Source organism: Pelobates fuscus, chromosome 6 (assembly GCF_036172605.1).
Source record: "Pelobates fuscus isolate aPelFus1 chromosome 6, aPelFus1.pri, whole genome shotgun sequence".
Classification (NCBI taxonomy): Eukaryota; Metazoa; Chordata; class Amphibia; order Anura; family Pelobatidae; genus Pelobates; species Pelobates fuscus.
In genome coordinates, this window is record NC_086322.1 from 47268471 (window position 1) to 47283131 (window position 14661).

The following is a 14661-nucleotide window of genomic DNA, read 5'->3' on the forward strand; positions in this document are numbered from 1 at the left end:
AGAAATACTCCACTGACATCTTTCACTTACTATGGGATTTGACACTTGAACGCTGAAAAAACGTATATTACATATACATTTCCAGTAAGTACACATTGCTGGAGCTCGGAAATCTCTTTTACATGAACTGTATAGGGTCAGGAATGCAAACATATATTCCGTACCTTAAAGTATTATAGTGACCTCCTGAGAACTTACCTTTTTCCAGTGCCAAAATGCGGCACTGGCCAATCAGCATCTCATCATAGAGATACATTGAATCAATGCATATGTATGAGGAAGCCCAGCGCCATCTTTTCTCTGAAAAGGCAGTGTTTGCATGAAAAAGCCTGCAGGCGTAATAAGTAAACACTAGAACAACTAGATTAAGCTGTAGTTGTTCTGATGACTATAGTTGTTGGAACATTTATCCCGTCCTTGGTGATGACCAGAATTACCTGCTATGGTCTTACAGTTCTATCCAAACCAAGCCACGTCCTTCAAGTTCTTGGAGACACTCTTGAGAGACATCCAAGGAAGTCATATTTAGAAAATGTCCGATCTTTATTAAACAGAACAAGGGTTTTAAGACAAGCAATAACGGGCAGTTCTAGAAGGAGTGTCATTAATTACCAATCAAATAACAGTTGTGATCTTCTTAGAAGAGGGGAACAAAAATGGTCATGTGCAAAACTACATATCTGATGTGGACATCCTTGCAATGTACAAGGCTGTTAGTTTAATCATTTAACTAAACAGAAAATAATACTTTCAATAGTGTCCCTTTAAATCCATCTATTTAAAAGGAGCTCCAGTCTACTGATGAGCATAGTGTGTATGAAGGCTAATTTACTTCTATTTACATGGGCTACGGGCGACACATAGAGATGAACTAGTTTGTAATTACCCTCATGTGTCAATTAGTTGTTAAAGCAGCTGATGTCTTTGTTGTTATTCCATTTATGGTACCTTGATGGCTCTGGTACAATATGAATTGGTATTTCTTATAGTAACATTTTATGTTGGTGTTGTTGTTTTTTTGCAATGGGCGGAGCTTAAGGGGTTCGCCGGGCACCATGACCACTTCCGTTTATTGAAGTGGATATAGTGTATGTTGTCTGTTGTCAGGATCGGGTCAGGGATCCAACACGCAGAGTACAAAGAGTAGCAGATACGTATACCGGACCTTAGAATGGCCGGACTTAACGTAAAACTACGTATAGAATGGTCAGAGACAAGCCGAGGTCGAGGGAACGAGAAGACAGGTAAGCGAGAGACAAGCCGGGTCAAGGATAACAGAAAGACAGGAGAGTAAATACCAAAGCCGGGTCAGAACCAAAAGACAGGAGAATAACAGAGCACTGTGTGACTAGGCAGACTAGAACCACGACAGGGCAATGAGTAAATGAGAGAGCCACTGTTAAGTATCCTGGTTAGGGAGAGAAGACACGCCTCCGGCGAGTCCTGATTCGTCTCCACAGATTTGAGTGACAGAGCGTTCCGGGTTGGCGTCATGACGTCGGCCTCCGGGCCTCCTGTTATAAAAGGAAGTGACTCCCTCGCGGCCGGCGTTTGCAAGACCGGGTGAACCGCGAGGAACCGAGGAGACATGCCGTCCGGACGGATAAACTTCTAAGTCTCTACCTCTCTCAGAGGTAGAGGCTTCAGGTACCCTGACAGTACCCCCCCTCTCAGATACGCCCACCGGGCGGAAGGAGCCGGGGCGAGATGGAAAGCGGGAGTGAAATTCCCTGCGAAGGCGAGGAGCATGAACATCCTCTTGTGGTACCCAACTCCTCTCCTCAGGACCATAACCCTTCCAGTCAACCAAATATTGTATTCTCCCCCGGGAGACACGAGAATCAATAATGGAGTTAACCTCATACTCCTCCTGACCCTCCACCTGAACAGGGCGAGGAGGGGCGATTGTGGAGGAGAATCTGTTACAGATTAGAGGTTTCAGCAATGACACGTGAAAGGAGTTCGGGATGCGTAAAGTAGCTGGGAGAGCTAGACGATACGCCACTGGGTTAATTCGAGTCAAGATCCTGTAGGGACCAATATAACGAGGAGCGAATTTCATGGAAGGAACTTTAAGGCGAATATTCCTAGTACTCAACCAAACTCTATCGCCTGGAACAAAATTCGGAGCCGCCCTTCTACGTTTGTCAGCATGTTTCTTAACCAGCATAGAATTGTGTAGAAGAATTTGTCGAGTCTGATCCCACAACTTCCTCAAATTGGCAACATGGACATCAACCGACGGCACTCCTTGGGAAGGAGAAACCGAGGGAAGAATAGATGGATGAAAGCCATAGTTCATGAAGAAGGGGCTTGAATGCGTAGAGTCACAAACGAGATTGTTGTGCGCAAACTCCGCCCAAGGAATCAAACCGACCCAATCGTCCTGCTGTTCGGAAACAAAACAACGTAAGTATTGCTCAATCTTCTGGTTGGTTCGTTCGGCAGCTCCGTTAGACTGAGGATGATAGGCGGAAGAAAAATTCAATTTGATGCCCAATTGAGAACAGAATGATCTCCAGAAACGTGAAACAAATTGGGAGCCTCTATCAGAAGTGATCTCCGAAGGAATCCCATGCAAGCGAAAAATCTCTTTAGCAAATATCTCCGCCAATTCAGGAGAAGTCGGAAGTTTAGGTAAAGGTACGAAATGTGCCATCTTGGTAAACCTATCAACTACGGTGAGGATAACAGTGTGCCTTTTAGAAACAGGCAAATCCACAATAAAGTCCATTGCCACACAGGACCAAGGTTTGTCAGGAATTTCCAGAGGTTGTAGAAGGCCACAAGGAAGCGAATGCGGTAGTTTAGTTTTAGTACAGACCTCACAGACTCCGATAAAATCCTTAATATCCCTCCGTAACGAAGGCCACCAGAAATCTTTGGAGATCAAAGAATACGTCTTGCGAACACCCGGATGACCAGCCACCTTACTCTCGTGAAGACACTGTAAGAGCTCCAGTTGGAGTTCAGGAGGAACGAACTGTCTGGAAGCAGGGGTCAGTCTAGGTGCCAGATGCTGCAAGCTCCTTATCTGATCAAGCAGCGGAGAGTGGATTTTGAGAGTAGTGTTAGCGATAATGTTACACTTGGGTACTATAGAGGAAAAAACCGGCTCAGATATGGCAGCAGGTTCATATTGGCGAGACAAGGCATCGGCTTTAGAATTCTTAGAACCTGGCCTATATGTGAGTATGTAGTTGAAATGAGTGAGGAATATGGACCAACGAGCCTGTCTAGATGATAGTCGTTTAGCCTCTCCAATATAGGATACGTTTTTATGATCTGTCAAAATAGTAACAGGATGCAAAGTCCCCTCCAATAAATGTCTCCACTCCTTTAAGGCCATGATAACCGCTAGGAGTTCCCTGTCACCAATGTCATATCTGCTTTCAGTACCTGACAATTTTTTGGAAAAGTAACCACAAGGATGTAATGGTTTATCTACACCCAACCTTTGGGACAGAACGGCACCTATACCTGTCTCAGAAGCGTCAACTTCGAGTAGGAAAGGTAGTGTAGTATCAGGGTGAACTAAAATTGGTGCGGAAGCAAACAGCTCCTTGAGTGTCTTAAAAGCCAGAAGTGCTTCAGTAGACCAATTCTTAGTATCAGCCCCTTGTTTGGTCATATTGGTGATGGGAGCAATGATAGAAGAGTATCCCTTAATGAAACGTCTGTAGTAATTGGAGAAGCCAATAAATCTCTGGATAGCCTTGAGACCCTTAGGTAAAGGCCAATCTAATATGGATTGGAGCTTCTCCGGATCCATTTCAAACCCCTCTCCAGAAATCACGTAACCAAGAAAGGTAGTTTGGGATTGGTCAAAGCTGCATTTCTCTAATTTGCAGTATAAGCCATGCTGAAGAAGTTTGTGTAAAACCCTTCTGACTTGTCCGTGGTGAGTCTCAATATCCCTGGAATGTATAAGTATATCATCAAGGTATACAATCACACAGTCATCTTGAAACTCCCTAAGAACCTCATTAATAAGATCCTGAAATACCGCCGGGGCATTACAGAGACCAAAAGGCATTACAGTATACTCATAGTGCCCATATCGAGTATTGAACGCAGTTTTCCACTCGTCTCCGTCGTGAATTCTCACCAAATTATAAGCACCTCTAAGGTCTAACTTAGTGAAAATCTTAGAACTTTTTAATCGATCAAAAAGCTCGTTGATCAAGGGAATCGGATATGCATTTCTAATGGTTATCTTGTTAAGACCTCGGTAGTCAATGCAGGGTCTTAAAGAACCATCCTTCTTTTTAACAAAAAAAAATCCAGCCCCAGCAGGAGAGGATGATCTCCTAATGAACCCCTTGTCTAGGTTTTCACGAATATACTCCTCTAGAACTAAGTTCTCATTCGTAGACAAAGGGTATACATGACCCCTGGGGGGCATAGTACCAGAAAGTAAATTAATCTTGCAATCAAAAGACCTATGTGGTGGTAAGGTATCAGCCTTTCCTTTGTCAAATACTGCCTTTAAATCTTGATACAAGGATGGTATCTGTACTTTGGTAGAGTCGGTAGCGTTATTAAGTGCGTTGACACTACAGAGAGGTGACACCTTCTTTAAACAATTCTCTTGACAATCTTGACCCCACGAAACTATTTCCCCTGATTTCCAATCTATAACGGGGTTATGTCTCTTAAGCCAGGAGTATCCCAGGACTATGGGAACAGAAGGAGATGAAATGAGTAGTAGGGATATTTCCTCCTTGTGTAGAATACCAGTAGTTAAGTTAAGAGGTGTGGTCTCCCGGAAAATCACAGGCTCAACTAAAGGTCTACCATCAATGGCTTCAACAGCCAAGGGTGTCCTCCTTAACTGGGATGGGATAGTGTGTTTGGTGAGAAACTTTTGGTCGATAAAACTCTCAGCAGCGCCGGAGTCTATCAATGCCATAGTCTCTAAGGTTCCCTTCTCCCAAGTTAAAGAGACCGGTAATAGGAGTCTATGTTCTTTGTAGTTATGAGTAGAGGACAAAATCGAAACACCCAAGGTCTGTCCTCTAGAGAAACTTAGGTGCGAGCGTTTCCCGGACGGCTGGGACAGCTCAAACGTACATGACCTCTGGCTCCACAGTACATACACAGTCCCTCCCTTCTCCTGTACTGTCTCTCCTCCTCTGACAGACGAGTAAGGCCTAACTGCATAGGTTCTGAAAACTGTGGAGTTTTGGTTTCAGAAATTTGAAATGATGGTGCTAGTCTAACGGAAGATCTACCGGTTCTATCTCGAGTATTCTGCCTCTCCCTTAGACGTTCGTCAATACGAGAGATAAAGGAAATTAAGTCTTCCAAGTTCTCGGGAAGCTCTCTTGTCGCTACCTCGTCAAGTATTACATCGGATAATCCATTTAAAAATACGTCTATATAGGCCTGTTCATTCCATTTTACCTCTGCCGCCAAAGACCTGAACTCTAGTGCGTAATACACAAGTGTTTGGTTGTCTTGTCTAAGGCGCAACAGTAATCTGGCTGCATTGACCCTCCTGCCAGGGGGATCAAAAGTTCTTTTAAAAGCAGCTACAAAGGCATTATAGTTATAGACTAATGGATTATCATTCTCCCACAACGGATTAGCCCATCTCAGAGCTTTCTCAATGAGTAAGGTAATAATAAATCCCACTTTTGCCCTATCAGTAGGGTAGGAACGGGGCTGTAGCTCGAAATGGATACTGATCTGGTTCAAAAACCCACGACACCTATCAGGAGAACCAGCATAACGTACAGGTGAGGTAACTCGGGAAGAAGCACCTACAGTAGCTACCTCTAGCCCTGAACCCACAGAAGAAGCAGACGTATTACGCATCTCCTCAGGTGGATTAATAGGACGTGATAGCAACGCCTGTAGTGCTAGAGCCATCTGATCCATCCTATGATCCATGGCGTCAAACCTAGGATCAGGAGAACCAAGCTGACAATTTGTACCTGCAGGATCCATGGCCCTGTCGTAATGTCAGGATCGGGTCAGGGATCCAACACGCAGAGTACAAAGAGTAGCAGATACGTATACCGGACCTTAGAATGGCCGGACTTAACGTAAAACTACGTATAGAATGGTCAGAGACAAGCCGAGGTCGAGGGAACGAGAAGACAGGTAAGCGAGAGACAAGCCGGGTCAAGGATAACAGAAAGACAGGAGAGTAAATACCAAAGCCGGGTCAGAACCAAAAGACAGGAGAATAACAGAGCACTGTGTGACTAGGCAGACTAGAACCACGACAGGGCAATGAGTAAATGAGAGAGCCACTGTTAAGTATCCTGGTTAGGGAGAGAAGACACGCCTCCGGCGAGTCCTGATTCGTCTCCACAGATTTGAGTGACAGAGCGTTCCGGGTTGGCGTCATGACGTCGGCCTCCGGGCCTCCTGTTATAAAAGGAAGTGACTCCCTCGCGGCCGGCGTTTGCAAGACCGGGTGAACCGCGAGGAACCGAGGAGACATGCCGTCCGGACGGATAAACTTCTAAGTCTCTACCTCTCTCAGAGGTAGAGGCTTCAGGTACCCTGACATCTGTATAGTCAATGTTTTACTTTCTGTGAAAAATTGGCATCTGATGCCAGCACATACAATGCTGACACCAATGGCATCAGTCCTCCCTTCAGTCCGTCCTCCCTGAATTTTTCTGAATCTCCAGAAAGGGGGAGTGACTTCAACCAATGAGAATCGGGCTGAGGGAGAGAAACTCAGTGAGAGAAATAATGTAAGTTTAAGCCTTTTTAACTTGTTTTTGGCACATGAGGGGTGGGGGGAAACCAGCACAGAAGTGGATACGACAATGAAAACCAATGTTTATGAAAAAAATGTTTTTTGGTTGGAGTAAAACACAGTTTTTTGGTTGGAGTAACCATTCCATTTCAGTTGTTAAGAAAATATACCTGAAAAAGAATCCCACACCACCCTCAGCCTCACCCCCCCACCACCACCATCACCCCCACCACCCTCAGCTTCACCCCCACCATCATCACCCCCACCACCCTCAGCCTCACCCCCACCACCATCACCCCCCACCACCATCACCCCCACCACCCTCAGCCTGACCCCCACCACCATCACCATCACCCCCACCACCCTCAGCCTCACCCCCACTACCACCATCACCCCCCACCACCATCACCCCCACCACCCTCAGCCTCACCCCCACCACCATCATCCCCACCACCCTCAGCCTCACCCCCACCACCACCATCACCCCCACCACCCTCAGCCTCACCCCCCACCACCACCACCATCACCCCCCACCACCCTCAGCCTCACCCCCCACCACCCTCAGCCTCACCCCCCACCACCCTCAGCCCCCACCACCCTCAGCTTCACCCCCCACCACCATCACCCCCACCACCCTCAGCCGCACCCCCCCACCACCCTCAGCCTCACCCCCCACCACCACCATCACCCCCACCACCCTCAGCCTCTCTCCCCACCACCATCACCCTCAGCTTCACCCCCCACCACCCTCAGCCTCACCATCACCCCTCCTCACCATCACCCCACCACCCTCAGCCTCACCCCCCACAACCATCACCACCCTCAGCCTCACCACCATCACCACCCTCAGCCTCACCACCATCACCCCCCACCACCCTCACCATCACCCCTCCCCACCCTCACCCCCCCACCCTCACCCCTCCCCACCCTCACCCCCACCACCCTCAGCTTCACCCCCCCACCACCATCACCACCCTCAGTCTCACCCCCCACCACCCTCAGCTTCACCCCTCCCAACCATCACCCCTCCCCACCCTCAGCCTCACCCCCACCACCCTCAGCCTCACCATCCCCCATAACCCCTCCCCACCCTCAGCCTCACCCCCCACCACCCTCAGCCTCACCATCCCCCATAACCCCTCCCCACCTTCAGCCTCACCCCCACCACCCTCACCATTACCCCTTCACCCTCAGCCTCACCCCCCACCACCCTCAGCCTCACCATCCCCCATAACCCCCCATCACCCCTCACCACCCTCAGCTTCACCACCCATCACCCCCCTCAGCATCACCCCCCTCAGCATCACCCCCCTCAGCATCACCCCCCACCACCCTCAGCCTCACCCCTCACCACCCTCAGCCTCACCCCTCACCACCCTCAGCATCGCCCCTCACCACCCTCAGCATCGCCCCTCACCACCCTCAGCATTACCCCCACCACCCTCAGCATCACAACCCTCCGTCACCACCCTCAGCCTCCCCCCACTCACCATCACCCCCTCCTTCTCACATCACCCCTCTCTCACTCTCACATTACCCACTCTCACATTACCCCCCACTCTCACATTACCCCCCACTCTCACATTAGCCCCCCCCACTCTCACATTAGCCCCCCCACTCTCACATTAGCCCCCCCACTCTCACATTAGCCCCCCACGCTCACATTAGCCCCCCACGCTCACATTAGCCCCCCACGCTCACATTAGCCCCCCACGCTCACATTACCCCCCTCTCACTCTCACATTACCCCCCTCTCACTCTCACATTACCCCCCTCTCACTCTCACATTACCCCCCTCTCACTCTCACATTACCCCCCTCTCACTCTCACATTACCCCCTCTCACTCTCACATTACCATCACCCCCCGCTCCCTCTCACATTACCATCACCCCCCGCTCCCTCTCACATTACCATCACCCCCCGCTCCCTCTCACATTACCATCACCCCCCGCTCCCTCTCACATTACCATCACCCCCCGCTCCCTCTCACATTACCATCACCCCCCGCTCCCTCTCACATTACCATCACCCCCCGCTCCCTCTCACATTACCATCACCCCCCGCTCCCTCTCACATTACCATCACCCCCCGCTCCCTCTCACATTACCATCACCCCCCGCTCCCTCTCACATTACCATCACCCCCCGCTCCCTCTCACATTACCATCACCCCCCGCTCCCTCTCACATTACCATCACCCCCCGCTCCCTCTCACATTACCATCAACCCCCGCTCCCTCTCACCATCAACCCCCGCTCCCTCTCACCATCACGCCCCCCCGCTCCCTCTCACCATCACGCCCCCCCGCTCTCTCTCACCATCACACCCCCCGCTCCCTCTCACCATCAGCTACCCCATACACATAGGGTCTCAGACAAAAACGCAAACATGCTCACAGAGACATACATTCGCACACACAAGGATACTCTCTGTCAGACACACTCTCAGGCACATACACAGGTAGACAGTGCATCAATGTGTATATGTGACACTTTTTCGTTAGTGGGGCCTCATGTTTGCGTTTCGCCTAAGGCCTCATAAAGTCTAGAGCCGCCTCTGTCCCACAGTAGGGCAAATTGCAGTCTTCATGGACAGAGAACAAGATGGAGACAGCCAGCTCTTATGATCAAGGAAGAAAATACAAATAAATAAAAGAAATGCAAGTGGCAAAGCAGGTAGTATAGTCAGAGAGAACAACACTGGCTAGAAATGGAACAAGTCCATCCACCAGAGTTGTGATGGTTGAAAGATACAATGGGGCATAACCCCTGGAAATACATAAGAAAAAAATGGACTAATGGGTGGCAGATATAAACAGTCTGCCTCCCAAAAAGACCTAGTATCCTTGTAGAGAAAAAGCTGCTCTGCAGTTATATGATAAATATCAAAGTGGAGCGCAGAGAGCAGAAACAAAAAAACTCTTTATTAGTCCCTCATAGGGTAATACTACAAAAAATACTAAACAAACATAAATAAATAAAATAGGACCATATGGAATTATATACTGACTGGTCCAAAATAAATGATCAGGGAGATAACAGGGAGATATAGTTATAAACAGTAATAATCTATGATCAAAGGGATAAGGTTAAATAAATGTAACAAACTGGGAACCCTTTAGATACAAAATAAGTATGATCTATAAATAGATAAATAGGTGCACCAAATAAGTAAATGGCAAAATAAGTTTGTGACATTGAAGGATAAACCAGCAGTCCAGATGTAGCAAATTAACTACAATGCTATAGGAGATTTGGGGGAAGGAATCCCTAGCATGGAAATAGTAATAAGCTGGTATCTTATCCCTCCATAAAGTAATGAAATGAGACAGATGAAAGCCAAGGTAGTCCTAAGCTAAAATCATCCGCTTAAATAGATGCCCAACGCGCGTTTCGGCAAAACAAGTCGCCTTTATCAAGAGCAATTTGCGGAGTGAATGGCGCCTCTTTTTAAATCTACTTAAAGCTCCGCCCCTAAACATGACGTCAGTGATCATCGTCAAATCATCTTTATTGATCTGACGTCGTGAAATGGAGGGCGGGAAAGCTGCAAAGCTTGGACTAAATTAAATTAAATTAAGTTAACCCTAGCGAGACCGGAATGTCAGGAAATCAACTGCAATAATTCCAGAAAAATTAAATAAATAAATAAATAAAACGGCAACATATGAGATGTGACTATGCCGGATGAATGGAGTGAATTCACGGCATATAGGCGGATAGATGAATACTGAGAGTTAGTTATAGCAGTGTCAAAAGAGTGAAATCACAATATATGTGATGATGAATAATGACACATTTGTACAGTACAGTAACCCATATAGTGCTGACTGGATAGAAAGCGATACAATGTACAGGGAGTGCAGAATTATTAGGCAAATGAGTATTTTGACCACATCATCCTCTTTATGCATGTTGTCTTACTCCAAGCTGTATAGTCTCGAAAGCCTACTACCAATTAAGCATATTAGGTGATGTGCATCTCTGTAATGAGAAGGGGTGTGGTCTAATGACATCAACACCCTATATCAGGTGTGCATAATTATTAGGCAACTTCCTTTCCTTTGGCAAAATGGGTCAAAAGAAGGACTTGACAGGCTCAGAAAAGTCAAAAATAGTGAGATATCTTGCAGAGGGATGCAGCACTCTTAAAATTGCAAAGCTTCTGAAGCGTGATCATCGAACAATCAAGCGTTTCATTCAAAATAGTCAACAGGGTCGCAAGAAGCGTGTGGAAAAACCAAGGCGCAAAATAACTGCCCATGAACTGAGAAAAGTCAAGCGTGCAGCTGCCAAGATGCCACTTGCCACCAGTTTGGCCATATTTCAGAGCTGCAACATCACTGGAGTGCCCAAAAGCACAAGGTGTGCAATACTCAGAGACATGGCCAAGGTAAGAAAGGCTGAAAGACGACCACCACTGAACAAGACACACAAGCTGAAACGTCAAGACTGGGCCAAGAAATATCTCAAGACTGATTTTTCTAAGGTTTTATGGACTGATGAAATGAGAGTGAGTCTTGATGGGCCAGATGGATGGGCCCGTGGCTGGATTGGTAAAGGGCAGAGAGCTCCAGTCCGACTCAGACGCCAGCAAGGTGGAGGTGGAGTACTGGTTTGGGCTGGTATCATCAAAGATGAGCTTGTGGGGCCTTTTGGGGTTGAGGATGGAGTCAAGCTCAACTCCCAGTCCTACTGCCAGTTTCTGGAAGACACCTTCTTCAAGCAGTGGTACAGGAAGAAGAATGCATCCTTCAAGAAAAACATGATTTACATGCAGGACAATGCTCCATCACACGTGTCCAAGTACTCCACAGCGTGGCTGGCAAGAAAGGGTATAAAAGAAGAAAATCTAATGACATGGCCTCCTTGTTCACCTGATCTGAACCCCATTGAGAACCTGTGGTCCATCATCAAATGTGAGATTTACAAGGAGGGAAAACAGTACACCTGAAATTCAAACAAAATCACCCGTGTAACAAAGTGATTTGATAAAAACTTAACTTCTGGGTACACAGCTCCCAAGGTTATTTCCCAGTTGATAACGTATAGTAGAATAGTATAGGTGATAGGATATTTTAGGGATTCTGCTGGTGTACCTAGAATAGAGGATAAAACATAGTGCAAATATTGTTTGATACTCAAAGATAATGTACTGATATATATGCACTCACAAATTCCAAAATGGTTTAGCGTTTAAAGGGTGCCTCCCCGCGATATAGATGGGGGGTATCAATCAGTGTCCCTCCTCGAGTGGTAGCCAATGGGGTATCAGGGTCAGCAAGATGATCCAAACAAACTCCGACCAAAAGAATCCTTCCAAGGCAATTTATTCACTCATAAAATCAGGAGGTGTACAAAATAAATAAAAACAAATATAAAATAGAACAGGTCACCGGTCCTACGCGTTTCGTCCTTGTGCAAAAGGACTTCCTCAGGGACCTTTTTAGTAAAACCAGCAGTAACATGTACAATAGCTGACAATGGCATCCTAAAAAACGCTAACACATAAAATCTTATATAGGGCTAGTCCCTCCAAGTCATTGGTGGAATAGTGGGTGTCTTCTTTCTTCTAAATTTCATTTGTTGCCCGGCATCTTTCTTCAGGTGTAGGTTCTTACCGAAGATTTCAGCTCCCTCTCGTGTAATTTTCTATCATTTCCGCATACGTCACGCGTTGCGTTCTGGTCACGTGACCCGTATGCGTTCCACACTCGAAAAAATAACATGGCCGTGCGTTCCACCATAAAAATGAATAAGTCCGTTTATTACTTGTGCATATTGATGGTGCTTGAGAATCTAAACGAAAGGGCTGTTAAATATTGCGCACAAAATACCCATAATAATGGTAAAATCATTAATATATCCTCTATATCTCATAACATAAATTGGAAACAAAATTTAAAATTTAAAAAATCCACCAGGACGCCCAATAATCAGTGGCATTGAGTCAATTACAGCAAATCTATCCGCCTTTCTGGATTTTCACCTACAAAAACATGCGCAAAAGGCATGGTCATACACTAAGGACACGAAATCATTCTTACAAGAGGTTGAAAATCTGGAGTGGCGGGAAGATTATAGCTGGGCCACACTGGATGTGACCTCGCTGTATACGGTCATCAGTCACGATCTGGGGTTGGAGGCAGTTGCCCACTATTTGGACAGGGATGAAGATATTTCTCCAGGGCTCAAAACTTTTGTTCTTTTTGGTATCCAGTTCATACTGGAACATAATTACTTTTTCTTTGATCAGTCGTTTTTTCTACAATTGGTGGGGACTGCCATGGGTACCAGGTTCGCCCCCAGTTATGCCAACATATACATGCGCAGGTGGGAGGACCTCTGCGTGAGGTTGGGGCATGACTGGGTGGAGAACCTGGTCCTATGGCGGCGTTATATAGACGATGTCATCATAATCTGGAAGGGGTCAGACCTGGAGTTTATGACCTTTGTGAATTACTTGAACTCTAATGAATATAATTTAAAACTCTCTCCAATGTGGGACCGTAGGGAAATTAATTTCTTGGATCTAACCTTGTTTTGTAAAGGAAATGAGATCAAGACAAAATGTTTTTTTAAACCAACCGATGGAAACAGCTATGTTCATAAACATAGCTGTCACCACCAACCTTGGCTGAAGGGGATCACAAAAGGACAACTCACCAGGGTTAGGAGGAATTGTTCCCATTTCAAAGATTTCCATACACAGGCCAAACATGTGGCTGATAAACTTGTCCAAAAAGGTTACAATAAAAAGAGGATTGATAGAGAAATCCACATGATGTCTAAAAAAAACAGAAATTATTTCTTAATAGATAACCCTATTGGTAGACAGAAAGAAAATTTCAGACAATCTTTCTTTACTCAGTATAACATTGATCATCCTAAAATTAGGAGGAGTTTGTGTAAATATTGGCCAATACTGTTGGAAGACCCTATTTTGGGAGAACATTTGCCCAAGAAACCAAAAATTATATATAGGAAAAAACAAAATCTGAAAAATCTATTGGCACCAAGCTATGCCCTAAAAAATGGTTTTAAAAACAAAAAGAGCGATAAAGGTTTCAAGGGATGTAAAAATTGCAAAGCTTGCTCACAGGTCAACACAGATAAAGTTATGTCATATACTAGCTCCACCACTGGGAAGGAGTTTCATATTAAGTCGGGGATTGGCTGCCGCTCGGACTTTGTGGTGTATTTGCTTCAGTGTCCGTGCGGCAGTCAGTATGTTGGACGCACAAAGAGGTGTTTAAAAGTGAGGCTTCTTGAACACATTAACAACATCAAGAAAAAACTTGAAACCCACTCTGTTCCTCTCCATTGTAACAGTTGTCCACAATTCTTTTTTAAAAGGTTTACGTTGCATGGGGATGGAACAAATTCAACCACATTGGAGAGGGGGGAATAGGGAAAAGCGTTTGGCTCAAAGAGAGTCATACTGGATCCACAGATTGGGTACCCTCACACCAAGGGGACTGAATGTAGATATGGACATCATTTGTTTTTTGGATTAATAAAGTTAAAGAGAGAGATATACATATTCTCTCTTTTTATGGATAAGTCACTTTTGAGATTTGAGTACACTAGTTATTTGACTATTCATTTTTATGGTGGAACGCACGGCCATGTTATTTTTTCGAGTGTGGAACGCATACGGGTCACGTGACCAGAACGCAACGCGTGACGTATGCGGAAATGATAGAAAATTACACGAGAGGGAGCTGAAATCTTCGGTAAGAACCTACACCTGAAGAAAGATGCCGGGCAACGAATGAAATTTAGAAGAAAGAAGACACCCACTATTCCACCAATGACTTGGAGGGACTAGTCCTATATAAGATTTTATGTGTTAGCGTTTTTTAGGATGCCATTGTCAGCTATTGTACATGTTACTGCTGGTTTTACTAAAAAGGTCCCTGAGGAAGTCCTTTTGCACAAGGA